The following is a 17,504-nucleotide window of genomic DNA, read 5'->3' on the forward strand; positions in this document are numbered from 1 at the left end:
GCAAAACTCCCCTCAGTCAGGCCTCTGAGATGATGCCCACCCTAGTGGTAGCTTGATTGGTTTTGGAATGGAGACTGAGTTACAGGAACATCCCTAAGCTGTGCCCAGATTCCTGCCCCATCGAAACTGTGAGATAACAAATGCATGTTATTTTAAGCATCTAACTTTTGGGGTAATTCGTTACAGAGTAAGATAACCAACACATGTGTGTTCTCCATTGGCCTTGGGGGCTCCTTGGGGACTGATTTGTTTATCTTTAGATCTGCTGGGGCAGCTCATGAAGGACAATGAGAAGATCCTACAAGTTTTGAGGAAGCAGAACCAAACCAAAGCAAAACTACAGGTTTCATACAAAGGATTCAGAATCAGAATTGCCTCACCCTTCTCAATAGTTCCTCTGGAAGCAAGAACACAATGGAACAAGATCTTCACAATTATGAGGGGAAAGGATGTCCAACCTACAGCAATTAAGTGTGAGTGTGAAACAGTTTCAGAGAAGATCTCAAACATTTACGCCCCATAAACCCATTTCCCAGGAAACTACTTGAGGATGTGCTCTGGCAAAACAACAGAATAAACCATGAAGAAGAAGAAATGGAATCCAGGAACCAAGAGCCAATAAAATGAGAAGCAATGGGACTCTCTAGCTGATGGTGAGGAGAGATCCCTGGATAACAGCTGTGGCCAAGGCCAACAAGGCAACTGGTCCGGACCAGAGCCAATCAGAAGGTCTGTTAGGGAAGATGCAACTGACAGACCACCTAATGTTTCCAACATATTGACTAGAGATTTGCATCCATGGGAAAGAGTTTGGGGTTGAATTAGTAACAAGTATATAGACTACTAAGCAAATGAAAAATGGAAGACAATTGTTAACTCTAGCAAACAAGATGTTATGCCAGAAAAAGTAATCATAGTATACTAGATGAGCTGTGAATAGAGTTTACATAGTCAAAAATATAAACAGTGAAATTGATCTAAACAAAATTACAACATAACTAAATGGGGAGGAAGCAAGGATGGGAAGTGTGCTGTGTGGTGGGCACAGGGAGAGTGAAAACGAGCTAAATCCTCACCTTCCACAGTGAAAAGTCAAGAGATTAAAAATTAGATGAACAGGGAACTATATTCAATTTCTTGTAATAACATACAATGGAAAAGAATCTGAAAAGAAAAAAAATGTATATATATGTATAACTGGATCACTTTGCTGTACACCTGAAAGTAACATTGTAAATCAACTACATTTCAATTAAAAATTTCTTAATTAGCTGAAAAAGTTGATTTGCACAGCAAAGGAAACCATAAGCAAAACAAAGTGACAATGTATGCAATGGGAGAAAATATTTGCAAATGATGAGACTGACAAAGGTTTAATTTCCAGAATATATAAACAGCTCATATAACTTAATAAGAAAAAAACAAACAACGCAGTCCAAAAATGGGCAGAAGACCTAAACAAGGAATTCTCCAATGAAGACATACAAATGGCCAATAGGCACATGAAAAATGCTCAGTATCGCTAATTATCAGAGAAATGCAAATCAAAACTACAATGAGGTGTCACCTCACACCAGTCAGAATGGCCATCATTCAAAAGTCCACAAATGAAAAATGCTGGAGAGGGTGTGGAGAAAAGGGAACCCTCCCATACTGTTGGTGGGAATGCAGTTTGGTGCAGCCATTATGGAAAACAGTATGAAGATTCCTCAAAAAACTAAAAATAGACTTACCATATGATCCAGCAATCCCACTCCTGAGCATATGTCTGGAGGGAACTCTAATTCGAGAAGATACATGTACCCCAATGTTCATAGCAGCACTATTTACAATAGTCAAGACATGGAAACAACCTACATGTCAACAGATGACTGGATAAAGCAGTTATGATATATTTATACAATGGAATACTACTCAGCCATAAAAAAGAATAAAATAATGCCATTTGCAGCAACATGGATGGATCAGGAGATCATCATTCTAAGTGAGGTAAGCCAGAAAGAGAAAGGAAAATACCATAAGGTATCACTCATATGTGGAATCTAAAAAAAGAAAAAAGAAGACTCTAATGAACTTATCTACAGAACATAGTAAACAATATTATGGTTACTGGGAAAGGGAGTGGGAAGGGATAAATTGGGAGTTTGAGATTCACACTTATTAGTATATACAAAATAGATAAACAACAAGTTTCTTCTGTATAGCACAGGGAACTGTACACAATATCTTGTAGTAACCTATAATAAAAAAGGAATATGAAAACGAATATATGTATGTATATGTATGGCTGAAACATTATGCTGTACACCAGAAATTGACACATCATAAACTGACTATACTTCAATTTAAAAAAATTAGCTGAAAAACTTGAAAGTGGTTGCTTCTGAAGCATTGGAAATGGGATCTGAGTCGCAAGAGACAGTTGTTTTTCACAAGCCTTACAGAAATATTTAACTTGTTGAACTATATACAAGCATAACTCTATTAAAAATTAACTTTAAATAAAAATATACCACAATTTCTACATATAGATGGTGCTCAATAAATGTCGACCATTACAATTCCTTCTGTGTGAGGTCATCAGACAGCTTGCTATTCTTGCAGCTGTCTTATTATATATTTCACACTTGATTGCAAATGACCAAGCCTTGACTCAAACTGATGAAAGCATAAAGGGAATTGTATCAGTAATGGCTGGATCCAGGCATTCACATGATGCGAGCAGAAATCTTTGTCTCCATTTCTTAGCCCTACTTCCTGTGTTGATTTCTTTCTCAAGCAGTCTCCTCTCCCACCTTGGCCTCCAGTATCTCCAGGTTTCTATCCCACCAGCTTCGTTATCTTAATGGAAGGAGAAGGTCTCTGTCTAGTAGTTGCAACAATATGCCTGAGATAGACACTCAGTAATCTGGCTTGGGTCAGATGCCCATCCCTGAGCAGATTGCTATGGCCAAAAGATTGAGCACTCTGATTGGCTAAGCCTGAGTCATATGCCCACCCAGGAACCATGGACAACGTGGGGATGGAGTGGTCTCACCATGGAAATCTGGGTGCTGTTATTAGAAAAAGAGCAGATAAATGCTGCAAAACCAACAGTTGTGCCCCGTGCCCAAAGACTGAGGTGGCTGCTCACCATCAGTGCCGAAGCCACTGGTTAGGAACCTTCTCCGCAAACTCTACACCACTGGCCCATTTCCTCTGCTTCATGAGAGCTGTTAGCATTTAAAGATATGCCCCATATTCCCACATCTTCTCATCTCCAGGGAAAGTAAGCCTAGATCCCCTGGTTTTCCTCGCATAACAGTTTCTGGATCCCTCAGTTTCCTGGCCTTCTTCCCCTACATACTGAGTAGTGTCAAAATACTAAAACGTGGTACCCAGAGCTGAATAAAGCATTAGACGTGGCCTGACTAGTCCAGGGGCCCATGGGATGCTTGTCTCATTTCTCCTTGAGAATAGTGCACCCTAAAGACACACTAGCTTTTGTAGTGACTGCTATATGAGGTACTGTTGGATTATACTCAACTGAGGGCAACACCTTTTATTATATGAGCTATCATTAAGCCAGGGGTTCCTCATTCTGCATCCCCGCAGTTGGTTCTTTGAATCTAAATAAAGAACTTTGTCCTCATTAAATTTCAACTTACAAAATCTGGTCCATTATTGCAGTTCACTGAGGTGTTTCTGAATTTAAATCCTGTCTTCAGTACTAGCCTCCTTTCCAGGTTTTGCATAATCCACCTATTTTATTGGCAGATAGTCTCTTTATTTTCATCCAAGAGGATAATAAAATGAATTAGGGCCAAGGATCAAGCCCTTTGTCTCACTACCCAAGTCCACGTGATATGTTGTGATTGCTCAATCATCTATGGAGCAATCATTTTGTTTGAATTTCCCAGGGCTGCCAGAACACATTAGCACAGACTGGGTGGCTTAGACAACATAAATTCATCCTCTCACAGATCTAGAGGCTAGAAGTCTTACATCGAGGTGTCAGCAGGGCCATGTTCCCTCCAAGGGCTCTAGGGGAAACTACTTCCTTGCCTCTTCCTAGCTTCCGTTGGTTGCTGGCAATCCTAGATGTTCCTTGGCTCAGAGCTGCATCATTCCATCTCAGCCAACATCGTCACGTGGCCTTCTTCTACATGTGTCTTCTTTGTATCTCTGCATCCAAATCTCCCTCTTCTTATCAGGGCACCAGTCGTTGGATCTATGGCTCACCCTGACCCAGTTTGAGTTCATCTAACTAGATTACATCTGCAAAGACCCTAGTTCCAAATAGGGTCACCTATATAGGCACCAGGCACCTATATAGGCACTATATAGGCACCTTCATGGATCTTTTTAGGAGACACAATGCAACCCACTACACAAGCAGTATCGGTTTTCATCTCCCACGTCCCCTTCATGTCCTCTTGTGTCTGAAGAAGCCATACTTCAATCCAGGTGGCCGTGGGATTCCATGCACCCACCCCCAGAAACCCGCCAACCTGATCTACTAATACAGTCTAGAGCAGTGGTTGCCTCCAGGTGTACGTGGCTACCCTCTCCCTTTCCACTTTTCTGAGATTCTGATAGAATCTCCCTGGGGGAGGAGGCCAGAATCTCCTAGGGGAGGAGAGAGGGGATGTAGGGTAGAGGAGGGAGGCCACAGAGCAGCATGGTTTAGAGCTTGGACTTTGGAGTGAGACAGACCTGGGACTTAGGGCTAGCTTATTCCATCTCTCTTGCATCTCGCTTTCTTCACTTGTAAAATGTGAGTAATAAAACTTTTCTTTATGATGATTAAATGACATCCCAGTGTGATAGTGGCTGTTGCCATTGTTGCTGCTGCTGCTCCTGCTGTTAGCTGTTTGGGATTTGGGGGAATCAAAATCTGAATCCAGAACTTCCCCGGGGCAAGATTCTGTTCAACGTCGCTGAACCTGTTTCAGGGTCCACATCTGTAAAGTGAACTCTGAGTACACCCAGTACAGAGCCTGGGGCGCAGTAAAACCATCGTAAATGTTTGCTTTTCTCCCTTCTTTTCCCAGGGTCTTTCTACTCCGCCATCCTGGCCGCTCTCCTGATCGCTCTCTTTTCTCTGTCCTTGGGGAGTGATCTTAGATTTTATTTTGAGCCTGTCTTTACTGAGACTCTAATTGTTTTTTAAAACAAAATGCTAATTATAACTAGGATATATATATATCTTTGTCCACCAGTCCACTGAATTCTTCAGAAAGCCTATCTGAGTCACTCTTTTTATTAAGCCATTCACCCAGGTAGTAATGGAGGCAAGCGGTAAACTAACAGCCCCGCAGGCACGGAGTAACAAGGGGTGGAGCAGGGCTTCAACCCACACCCTCCAACTCCACACTTTATGTTTTGCCTTTACCAAAAGAAGTTTAGGTGTTTTTAAAAATAGGTTGACTTACATACATAAATGAGTTTTCTTTTAAAAATTAGAATATTACTGTTATATCTAAAGTTTCTTTGTCCAACACTTTCAATCCTTGTCATCCTATCCACCCCTCCAGGGGTAACTAAGTTTTATGGGTTTGATGTGTATGCTCCAGAACTTTAAGAAAATGTAGACATTTCCATTCCTTTATTTATATACAAATCTGTACAACATGTACTGTGTTTGTGGGGGTTCTTTCACATAGATGGCATCACACACCACCCAGAGTTTGGCAACTTGCATTTTTTCCTCCACAGTATGTTTTGAGAGTTGTCCCTGTTGAAACACATGAATCTGGTTTGTTCCTTTGGCCTGCTGTATTCCACCGTCAAACTTGCCATGCTTGACCACCCCTATCCTTGTTGATAGACCCCTGTTCCTGTCCCCTTTTCCGCTGCTTCTGAGAGCTGGAGGCTTGCAGCAGCGCGGGGGTGGGAGGGCAGATCAGGAGCGGCTTTGAGGAAGCCTCCTGGGCTCACAGACTTCCTCAGCTGGAAAGGTCAGAAGCCCCAGGAGTTCACTTTGAAAGTGAGGCCACCCACAGACCCTAACCGGCTGGGTTCAAGATCAAGGACTTCCAGGGGGAGAGTATAGCTCAAGGTAGAGTGCATGCAGGAGGTCCTGGGTTCAATCCCCAGTACCTCCTCCAAAAATAAACTAACAAACCAAATACCTCCGCCCCCTGAAAAAAAAAAAAGATCAAGGACGTCCCCCAGGCCACCTGCTGCAGGGGCAGGAAGGCCCAGCAAAGCCCCAGGAGCTTGCTTCTGGCCTTCAGTTCCTCCCAGCTGGGCCCAGCCCTCCTCACCTCTGCTTGCCAACAGGACCTATTAACAGTGAAAGATAAAAAGGGAAGTAAAATAAATTCAATAAATCAACTGAAGGGTAGTGAATAAAATGGCAGCAGTAAAACAATAAAGACAAACCAACTGACTACAGCGCAAATTCAAAAACATAGTGGTTAAACCCTGTTTGACTAGTCTTTGATCTACATTAGTACTTACCAAGAACAAGACCTGAGGCTGGAGGCCAGGGGCACTTCCCTAAGGGGGCACTTCCCTAAGGGAGCACTCCCTCTTTCCCGCAGGGATTCATCCTTCCTGAGGGAATGGAACTGAATCTGGGTTCCCCTTGGGCCACAGCCCCTGTGAGGGCCCATCTCAGTGGACTCTCAGCTTTGAATTTCTTGGAGATCAGGGGCTACACATTTGAATCACCCAGGAAGATTTAAAACAAACAATTTCAGTGGTTGGGAGTAAATCAGTTCAAGGGTAGAGAGCTATGAATTAACACTACACTGACTTGTCATTTTTGGCAATTTTCATGTGTAATTACTCCCACAAAACTGCTAATGATTTCCCAACTGGCTTACACATTAACTCATTCAAAATTCAAGACAATGGCCCTACATTTAGAACCCTTTGTAGCTTTTCTCACTTGCTAAGAATTTCCAATAAACACCATGATTACTGAAAAGTCAGCCAGTTAAAACTCAGTAAGTTGCGTATAGCCAAATAATATATAAAGCAACTTGCTTTAAACTCTTTCCAAAAGTTGACAGCAAAAAAATTTACTATGGGCTGTAGGCATGTTCCACTGTGTTTGATGTGATGTGTGTGAAGCTTCCACAAGGAAGTATTTCCAGGGCCTACAGAGGGAATAGAAGAGGAGGGGAGCCCCACCCTGTGGAGGTGGACAAGAGAAGCACCCGCTGACTGCAGATGTCCTCCTCCGCGGGCTCCGTGGTTCCTGGAGCACTTCCACAAGAAGGAAGCTGAGATTCCAAGACGCCACGTCTCGACTCAGGCCTCTGTCACTAGAACTAGGCCTCTTTCCAAAACATGCTGGAATCCCCCCCACCAGTGGGGTCTGAGACCCCGCTCAGGTCTGGGATCTTTAAAGGTGGGGTGCGCTTCCCTTCACCCCTTTCCTGATCTGGCAGATCACAGGCTGAGCCCACCTGAGCCAGGAGAGCTCAAGGGGAGAGCCTGTGAGCTGGCAGCCTCCTGACACCCAGGAGAAAGCCTTGATTACCGATCCCCAGCCACCTAGAAAGGCTCCCCAGGACAGGAGAGGTGGCTTCAGGGCAGGAGTAGTAGGGGAAGCAGGAGAGCTTTCAGACCTCCTACCAAGTGAGGGTCAGGAGGCATCTCAGTGTGGCTGAGGAGCCAGAGCTGTGGGTCCCCAGGGCAGGCCCACACAGTGGGGGCTGCTCCCTGCAGCTCAGCCAGGCAGGGTGGCAGTTCCCAAGGAGAAAGCATTCCCATGAGAAAGAAAGCCATTCCTTCGTCCCCTGCAGTGAGCACCACCCCCGCCAAAAGCTCCTTGTAGGCTCACCCCTTCCTGTAGCAAAGCCATCCCCCCTTTCCCGCACTGGAGAGAGCTGAGGACTGGAGTGGGTCAGGACCTCCTCAGCCAGAAGCGCAGCACATCCTCAGTCTGAGTGAGTCTAAGCAGAAGAAAATAGTTGCTTCTCTCAAGTATCAGCCTCTCAGGCCAGCTCTGGGCCTGCCCAGGGAAGTATCCCCAAATAGCCCTCAGGGTGTCCTGGGCGCTCTGATCTCCAGGGTCAGCACTCAACTGAGAACCCGGGAGAGGCTCTGTTCTCATACGTTCCTTGGCAAGGCCCCTCGGGTAGGCCAGCTGGGCACAGCTGCGGGGCGGAGAATGGACAGGCTCCCTGTGTGCGGCTGGTGGTGTCCGGTCCTCGTGGCAACCTCTCCTGTCTCTAAAATTATATGCAGATTAAGAGCACTCCATCTGGCCAGAGCAGATGGAATCAGACAGAAGCATAATCAGGACACTAGATTTCAGCTCTGTGGCTCTCAGTTTATCAAGAAGACAAAAATAAAAGACAAAGAGGCCAGGAGAGAGGTGCAGGGGGTGTGACTTGTGTGTGTGCGGGCTTGTAGATGCATGTGTGTTGTTTACGTGCCACATGATGTTGGGAGAGGACACTGACTCAGTACACGTGATAGGAAGGTGATTCTGGGGGGAGGGGATTAACCAAAGGAAACGGAAAATGGAGGTCAGAATAGATGAGCGGAAAACAGAGCAAACTCGGTGGTCAGAGAAAGGCCAGAATGTCACCAAGGCCCCAAGAGCACAAAAAGGCCTGACAAAAGTCTGAATAAGGAGAGGAGAGAAACACTGCAGCACCGGGAGTTCCTCGAGGCCCTTAGGGCATCCTTCCCACAGCACACCAGAGTGAAGCAGAAGGAAATGCCACACGTCAATCAAGAGTAAACGTGGCTACAAGCAACAGAAAACCTGACTTGCAGGTATTTGAACAAACAAGGGCTTCTTTGTCTCACAAAATAAAATATCTGAAAGTGGGTGGGGGCTGGTGCTCAGGGGTGTCAGGGCTGGCATCTCTGTGGTTCTCCTGGCCTTCTTCCGTGGAAGTATAGTTACCGCAGCTCCAAAAATCAGGAACCTTTTCAAAGAAGGAAGACAAAGGAACTGCACCAGGCAGCCTCTCCTGGGAGCTCCTCCCACTTAAGTCCCATTGGCCAAAACTGGTCACGTGGTCTCCCTCAGCCACCAGGCAGGCTGGGAAAGGAGAGGGCTGGGTTACCATGACCAGGGCTTAGCTTGTTGGACATTCAATTGCCCCAAATAAAATCAGGGTTCTGTTAGTAAGGAAAAAGGGGAATTGGGTATTGGGAAGACCACCAAGTCAAGAAGTAAGACCCTTAGTGGCAAATATTTTTTGTAAAGACTAAATTAATATTCCAAAATAGAGCTGAAACAATCTCCAGAAAGCAGTGAAGCTCTGCTTTGGGAATGGCAGTTCAAGACCCCAAGGTCTAGTCCTTTGATGCAGTCATTTCAGCCACGACTAATTGTCTCAGTTAATCTTCACAGCACCCCGATGAGGTCAATGCTATTATCTCTCCCCTCCTGCAGGCAGGAAAGACTAGTTCCACATTTTTCACATCACACTTTGCAGGAACACTACTGAGTCAAGGTTTTACAGGGTCTAATCCGGATACTCCGTTGCTGCTTGGTGCTGAACTGACTGCTCCTTATAGGAAGCTGTCCCACCCCTCCTTTACTCAGTTACTGTCTCTGGCCTTTCCCAGGATTAAAGCACCAGTAACAAGGCCTTTGAAGTCAGACAGACCTGCATTCAAATCCCCATTCTTCTCCTTGACAGAGTGTGGCCATGGACAATCTGCTTGGCTCTCTGAGCCTCGCAGACCTCGAAAGGTTGTAGGATTAAATAGGAGACGATGGATTACAGCACCGCTGTTGGATAACATCAGTACCTTTCTAGAGATGCAGCAATGGGGAAATGCAGCTGTGGACCAGCTCTGGTTTTGCGTAAGCCAAGATCACATAATTTCCCACAGACTTTCCTGACAAAATCCAACTTTTTATAATCAGGAGTCATCTGTTTTGTTTTCCTTTGCCCCTAAAAAAGTTGACCTGACTTGACATCTTCAGAAGTTTCTTCAACTAGCATTTATTGAGCATCTGCCAAGTGCCTGGCACTCTGCTGCTTGGAGGCCTGGCCCTCGCCCTAGGAATCTACAGTCCAGTTGCAGAATGGCACATGCAGTCAAAGAAGTCTAAAACAAGGCAGAGCCTAGTGACAATTATGTGTTGTGATCATTCAAATTGCTGCGACTTCAGAGATGGCAGAGGCTGTGTGGGTGCAGCATGGTCTTGTCTTTCATGCCCTGGGAAGCAGTCCTCTAGGGCTGGTGCAGAAGAGGTGCCGCCAGGACCAGCTACATAACTTGCAGGGCACCTTGTTTAAAATTAAGAATTTTGGTGACAGCAGAGCCTTAAACCCAAGTGGGGCTCTTCTGAGCACAGGACCCCATGTGACTGCACAGGTCACATACCCATGCAGCCAGCCCTGGCTACTGCCACCCACCACCCCTTGCTGGTCCCTCAGATCCTGCTTAGAGGACAGCTGCTGCTGTTGCGAAATTTGGGCACAGGGCAGACCCGTGGGAGATGGGACCATGAGTCACAGCTCCCTACTTCTGCCTGGGAGAGTCATTTCTGTCTGGTGAGAGTCACCAGAGGTAGAGGTGACTGTGGGTTTCCACAAGCTGAAATGGATGCTAATTTCCCCAGCGTGAGAAAGAACTGTTCCATGATAGTCCAGGGGCCATTGACAATGGCCTGTACTTCATTATGCCTTCTGCCTCACCTCAGAGCACCCGCAGAAGGTTCAGGGACCAGGAAAAGGGACACAAACCACTGATGCTAACAATCCCAAATAAAGGAAGTTCCAAGGACTCTCTGGTCTCAGAGAAAGATGCCAGGGACAGAAACCAAAATAGGACATATAATAAGCTGTACTGTCCACATAAATATTTACGATAGGCATTAGTATGAGAGTGAAATAGCAAGTGACATCCTTGGGCTGGTTGGGCCCTTTAGACATCAGCTAGGCCATCCCCCTGCCCTCAGCTATTTCAAGGCAAATGCAGAAAGTTCTGTGCTGTGGAGCATTCTTGGGTATCAACTATCTGGGAGGCCGACTTGGCTGCTTCCTGCCTACTGCTCTGCTGTCCACTAATGACTTATTTTGGCCCTCCTCAGAGTCCAACAACAGATCCCTGTCAACGCCCCAGTTTGCCTGGGGACCTCCATTTCTCTGCAACGCCTTTGGGAGCAGCTCTGACTGGAGGCAACCCAGCCCCACTCCTTCTGCTTCAGCCCCACAGACCAGGCCAGGAAGACCTAAGGCCAGGCCTGGCATCCTCCTGGTAGTGATGCCAGAAGCTGTAAGTGTGCCATGGTTAATCCTGCTGTGCTTGCCAAGCCAGGCCCTCATGTACACCTTTACAGCCCATGGTTACAGAGCGGGTTATAACCCTCCTCTGGCACGGGGCCTTCCTAAATGCCTTTCCTTTGAAATGAGTTTAGGGTATGTGGCCAGATACCTCCAGGGGAGATCCTGAGTGGTGAGGGCAGTTCTCCTGGCTGGTCCACAAGCTCCAGGGAGGCTGGGACTTTGTAATGTGCTTTTGTGTACCCTCTCTACACCAAGCCCAGGAATCAGCATCTGGCACACAGAAAGTATGGGCAGCATTGCAACTTGGCCTGCCTCTTTTAAAAACAACACTTTTGTTGAGATGCTCAACATCGCTAATTATTAGAGAATTGCAAATCAAAACTGCAATGAGGTACCACCCCACACCAGTCAGAATGGCCATCATTCAAAAGTCTACAAATAACAAATGTTGGAGCGGGTGTGGAGAGAAGGGAACCCTCGTACACTGTTGGTGGGAATGTAATTTGGTGCAGCCACTATGGAAAACAGTACGGAGGTTCCTTAAAAAACTAAAAATAGACTTATCATATGATCCAGCAATCCCACTTCTGGGCATATATCTGAAGGGAACTCCAATTCAAAAAGATACATGTACCTCAATGTTCATAGCAGAACTATTTACAATAGCCAAGACATGGAAGCAACCTAAATGTCCATTGACAGATGATTGGATAAAGAAGCTGTGGTATACACATACAATGGAATACCACTCAGCCATAAAAAAAGAATGAAATAATGCCATTTGCAGCAACATGGATGGACATAGAGATTATCGTACTAAGTGAAGTAAGTCAGAAAAAGAAAGACAAATTTCATATGGTATTACTTATATATGGCATCTAAAATATGACACAAATGTACTTACTTACAAAATAGAAATGGATTGACAGACATAGAAAACAAACTTACGGTTACTAAAGAGGAAAGGGAATGGGGGAGGGATAAATAGGAGTTTGGGATAGGAGATTCAAACCACTATATATACAATAGATAAACAATAAGGTCCTACTGTATAGCACAGTGAATTATACTCAATATTCTGTAATAAACTACAATGGAAAAGAATAAAAAAATAATATGCATATATATATATGTACAAGTGAATCACTTTGCTGTACACCAGAAACTAACACAATATTGTAAATCAACTATAGTTCAATTTTAAAAATGACATTTTTTTTTGGCCATTATCAAAAAAAGACAGGAGGGGAGGCTGTAGCTCACTGGTCGAGTGCATGCTTAACACACACAAGGTCCTGGGTTCAATCCCCAGTACCTCCATTCAAATAAATAAGCAAATAAATGAACCTAATTACTTTCTCCAAAACAAAAACAAACAAACAAAATTAAAAAAATAAAAAAACAGAGAGTAACATTAACCAGGATGTAGAGAAATTGGAACCCTTGTGCACTGTTGGTGGGAAACGGTATGGTAGGTCCTTAAAAAATTAAAAACAGAATTACCATATGATTCAGCAATTGCACTTCTGGGTATATACCCAAAAGAACTGAAAGAAGGATCTTGAAGAGATATTTGTAAATCCATGTTCATAGAGGCAATATTCATAATAGCCAAAAGGTGGAAGCAACCCAAGTGTCCACTGACAGACAAATGTAAAAACAAAATGTGGTCTATACACACAACAGAATATTATTCAGCCTTACAAAGGAAGGAAATTCTGACACAGGCTATGACATAGATGAACCATAAGGTCATCATGCTAAGTGAAATGAGCCAGCCACATGGAAACAAAGACTATGTGTTCACTTACATGAGGGACCTGGAGTAGTAAGATTCATAGAGACAGAGAGCAGAATGGTGGTTGCCAGGGGTGGGTGTGGAGAGCTTTTGTTCAATGGGTAGAGTCTTAGTTTTGCAAGATGAAAAGAGTTCTTAAAAAAAAAAAGATGGAAAAAGTTCAGGAGTTTGGTCACATGACAATGTCAATGTACTTAACACTACAGTTTAAAATGGCTAACTTAAAAATGGTTAAGGTGCTAAATTTTATGTTATATGTATTTTCCCATTATTAAAAATACTTACCACAGAGGTGCCAAAGTGGCAGAGTAGGACCCACAGCTCACCCTCTCCCACAAATACACCAAGAATTACACGTACAAACCCACTGAATCACACAGAGCAACTGAACTCTGGCAGTGTCTCTCACTTTGAAATACAGGAGGATTCTCACAAAATCCAGTAAGAGAAAAAAAGAAAAAGAAAATTGGTGTGGGAGCAGTCCTGCAGGGAGGGAGTGGCATAGGAAGAAAGGCACCCTCATGCTGGGACACCGCCTCTCCAGCTGAGTGGTCAGCAGGGACGAAAGCAGAGCTTCTGAGGCTCCGAAGAAAAAGTGGCAGCCACTTGGGAGACAGAACCAAGAGAAACTGGTATGGAGGGTCCCTGCAGTCCTCAGCCTTAGATGTGAGTCAGCAGGGACACTGCCGGGACTGGCTGCTGGAGATCTGTGAGGAGCCCGGGCAGAGGGCTGGGGCCCACTGCACAGAGGCAGCCTCAGGGGACTGGAGGGCAGTGTGAGCTCTGGCTGGGGTGTGTGCAGAACAGAACAGCCTGGGACCCCCATACAAAAGCACCACTGCTGGTGACGTTGAGGGGAGGGGTGCAATGCAGCTGTGCCATGGCGGATTCCTCTGCTTGCCTCCACGGTTGGTGTGTTCTCGAGAGAAGAGAGGTGGGGCTTGGTCATAGCCATTGCTGCTATGGGCTGGGCTGAAAGCTGAATCCATACCCAGCGGCCTAGCAACTTCACAGGTGGGACTGAGTTTTGTTTACAGCCCCAGGCAGAGAGGGTGGATCTGCTCTCTCTGCACCCTTGTAGACCCACGCCTCTGGCAGTGAGTGGAGTTCTGGCACATGGCAGGGGCGAGTACTAGTATTTATAACAGGCCGGCATACCACACCCTGTGTGGAGGTGGGGCTGGGGTCTGCACTGACCCTGTGGTGCACCACAGGTTCAGGTGTGGGACTGCATACTTGCTACGGTGGGTCCTAGCACCTGACATTGGCAGATCTGCGCTGGTGGTTCCTGGAGTTCAGAACCAGAGCAGGTGGCAGACATTCCAGCAGCTAAGGCAGGGACAAAGGCAGCGTCAACAAAGAGTACTTTCTAAGCCCACATAACAAGTGACAGACAACAACACAGAGGGCACCTCCCAGGGGACATCTGCAGAGGTACACTCAGCGACTCTTCTTCCCAGCTGTAGTGCTCCGACCCTGCCTACCATACACCACAGCTCAGAAACGGGTCTAGAAGCCTCTATTCCAGCAACAGGGAAGCAGACCTGGCCCCTGTCAAGGCTGTGACAACCACAGAACAAAAAAGGAGGCCCTGCTCAACAACAACAATCAGGGCAGGCTCTGATCCCCACAACACCAACCACACCCCCAATCAAAAGGATAATAGCCAACACACATGGAAGATGTGGCAACCATCCATACTAAGAACAGCCCTCACAACAAAGCTATTAAATGAACACAGTCTGCACAGGAACACTCCCACTTTAAATAAAAACAAACAAACAAAAAATAGCCCTTCAAGACCACAGTAGATGGAGAAATGTAAGTAAAATGAAGAAGCAGAGGAACCACTCCCAATTTAAAGAACAAAACAAAAACAGAAGTCCCCTGAAAGAATGAACAATGAGATAGACCTCGACAGTCTACTGGATCATGACTTCAAAAAGGGGGTGATAAAAGCACTGACAGAAATAAGAGAGTCTATGAATAGAGACAGAGAATACTATGGAAAGGAAATAGAAACTATAAAGAGGAGCCAATTAAAAACAAAACTCAATGGCTGAGATAAGAGCCAAGCTAAAGGCAGTCAAAAGCAGACCAGATAATGCAGAGGAATGAATAAGTGACTTAGAAGACAGGATAACAGATATCACCCAATCAGAACAGCAGACAGAAAAGCAAGTAAAAAACAATGAAAGCAATATAAGGAATCTGAGATAACATAAAGTGTGCCAGTCTATGCATAATAGGAGTCCCAGAAGGAGAAGAAAGAGAAAAGGGGATTGAAAAGCTATTTGAAGAAATCATGACTGAAAACTTTCTAAACCTAAAGAAGGAAACAGATATCCAAGTACAGGAAGCACAGAAGGTCCCCAACAAGAAGAACCCAAATAGACCCACACCAAGACATATTATAATTAAGATGGTCAAAATTAAAGACAAAGAAATGATTCTAAAGGCAAGAGAAAAACGAAGAGTTAGTTATAAGGGAACCCCAATAAGGCTTTCAGCTGATTTCTCTACACAAACACTGCTGGCCAGAAAGAAGTGGCAAGATACTTTGAAAGTCCTCAATGAGAAAAGGCTGCAACCTAGGATACTCTATCTGGCAAGACTATCCTTTAGAGTAGGAGAAAGAATTTCACAGACAAGCAAAAACTGAAAGAATTCAGTGATACTAAACCTATGCTAAAAGAAATGTTGAAAGGTCTACTCTAAATAGAAAAGAAGCAGGAAGCTACAGAAACAAGACAATCTTAATTGGAAATGCAATAACTACAATGAGTTGCAAGAGAATAAACATGAAGATGTAAAAAAAAAAAAGACATCAAAATCATAAAAGGTGGGAGATGGGAGCAAGAAAATAGATCTTTTTCTCTCTTCTTTTATTTTTTTCTCCATTCTTTTTAGGATGTGACTGTCAGTTTAAAGCAAATGACTATCAGTTTAAAGCAAATAGATACAGTAAGGGGTTAACATACTTGAAAAACGGGGTACACAACCAGAAAAATTGTGCTGTACACCAGAAATTGACACAACATTGTAAACTGACTATAACTCAATAAAAATTAAAAAAAAAAAACGGTACACAAATCAAAAGCATAGAACAGAGTGACAGAAACCAAGCTAGTACCAAAGAAAATTATCAAACCAGAAAAATACTGTATGATATCACTTATATGTGAAATCTAAAAAAAAAAGACAAATGAACTTATTTACAAAACAGAAATAGACTCAGACATAGAAAACAAACTTATAGTTACCAGAGGGGGAAGTGGGTAGGAAGGAATAAACTGGGAGTTCAAGATTTGCAGATACTAACTTCTATATATAAAACAGATAAACAACAAGTTCATACTGTATAGCACAGGGAACTATATTCAATATCTTGTAGTAACTTATGGTGAAAAAGAATATGAAAATGAACATACATATGTTCATGTATGACTGAAGCATTATGCTGTACACCAGAAATTGACACAACATTGTAAACTGACTATACTTCAATAAAAATATATATTAAAAAAACTTGCCACTATTAAAAATAAAAATTTTAATGACACTTTGTTGTTTTTCTGCATATAAAAGAAATATTTATTTAAAATCATACAGTTATAGAAAAGTCTAAAGAGGTAAAGATGTAAATAACATATCTCATATATTACATATAAAAACTCATAAAGAAATAAAAATTACCAATAACCCCACTACCCAGAGACAGCTGCCTCTAATAACATGATATATTTATCTTGAACATTGACATGTATGCACAGCTATCTGTCCATCTGTAGTTTATATCATTCAATAGATACAATTACATATGCTACTTTTTCACTTAACGTATTATAAGTATTTCCAAAATCTCCTATAATGTGATTTTTAATAGCTTCCTGTTATCTGTTCATAGAGACAAAAAATTTATTCAATTAGTCTTCTTTTTCTAACTATTTTGGTTATTTATAAAGTTTTTCAATATTTTAAACAGTACTAAGATAAACATCTCTATGTATATACTGTTACTCATCTTTCTGAGCATTTCAGTAGACTCATTTCCCAGAAGTGAAGGTATTGAGGCAAAGACTGCGTATCTTGAGGCCGATGGGGGCCACACGCTGATGGAGGCCTTCTCTGCCGAGCCTGTTCTTGTTCACAGGGCACAGCTGGCCAGGTGCTCGGTGCTCTGTCCCTGCCTGTGTTCAGAGGGCCCCAGACTTTCTCTCCTTTGACTTCTGCTAGATTTGACTCCTGCAGGTGCTGAGGAACTAAATGCTCTGGAATTTAAGCAACGTAAAACAGGGCCCCCGTGTCTGACAGCTTACAAAAAGTCTAGCATCTACATTGCTGGCAGGAACTCAGAGATGGTCCCATCCAACAGTTATTTCATGGAAGAAAATGAGGCATGCAGAGGGGAGTGATATTCCTTTTTCTTGATGGATGAACTGAGCTAAAACTGAACTTAGGCCATCACCCCAGGCCATCACCCCAGGGAGGGCTGGGGTCACAGCAGA

General features: G+C 43.9%; 1 protein-coding gene across 1 annotated transcript in view; it reads right to left on the reverse strand.

The window, feature by feature from the left end:
• TFRC (transferrin receptor) overlaps positions 1-17,504 on the reverse strand; it is a 104,942-nt gene that overhangs the window by 60,244 nt on the left and 27,194 nt on the right. The window lies entirely within an intron of this gene.

Source organism: Camelus ferus, chromosome 1 (assembly GCF_009834535.1).
Source record: "Camelus ferus isolate YT-003-E chromosome 1, BCGSAC_Cfer_1.0, whole genome shotgun sequence".
In the NCBI taxonomy this organism is placed as follows: Eukaryota; Metazoa; Chordata; class Mammalia; order Artiodactyla; family Camelidae; genus Camelus; species Camelus ferus.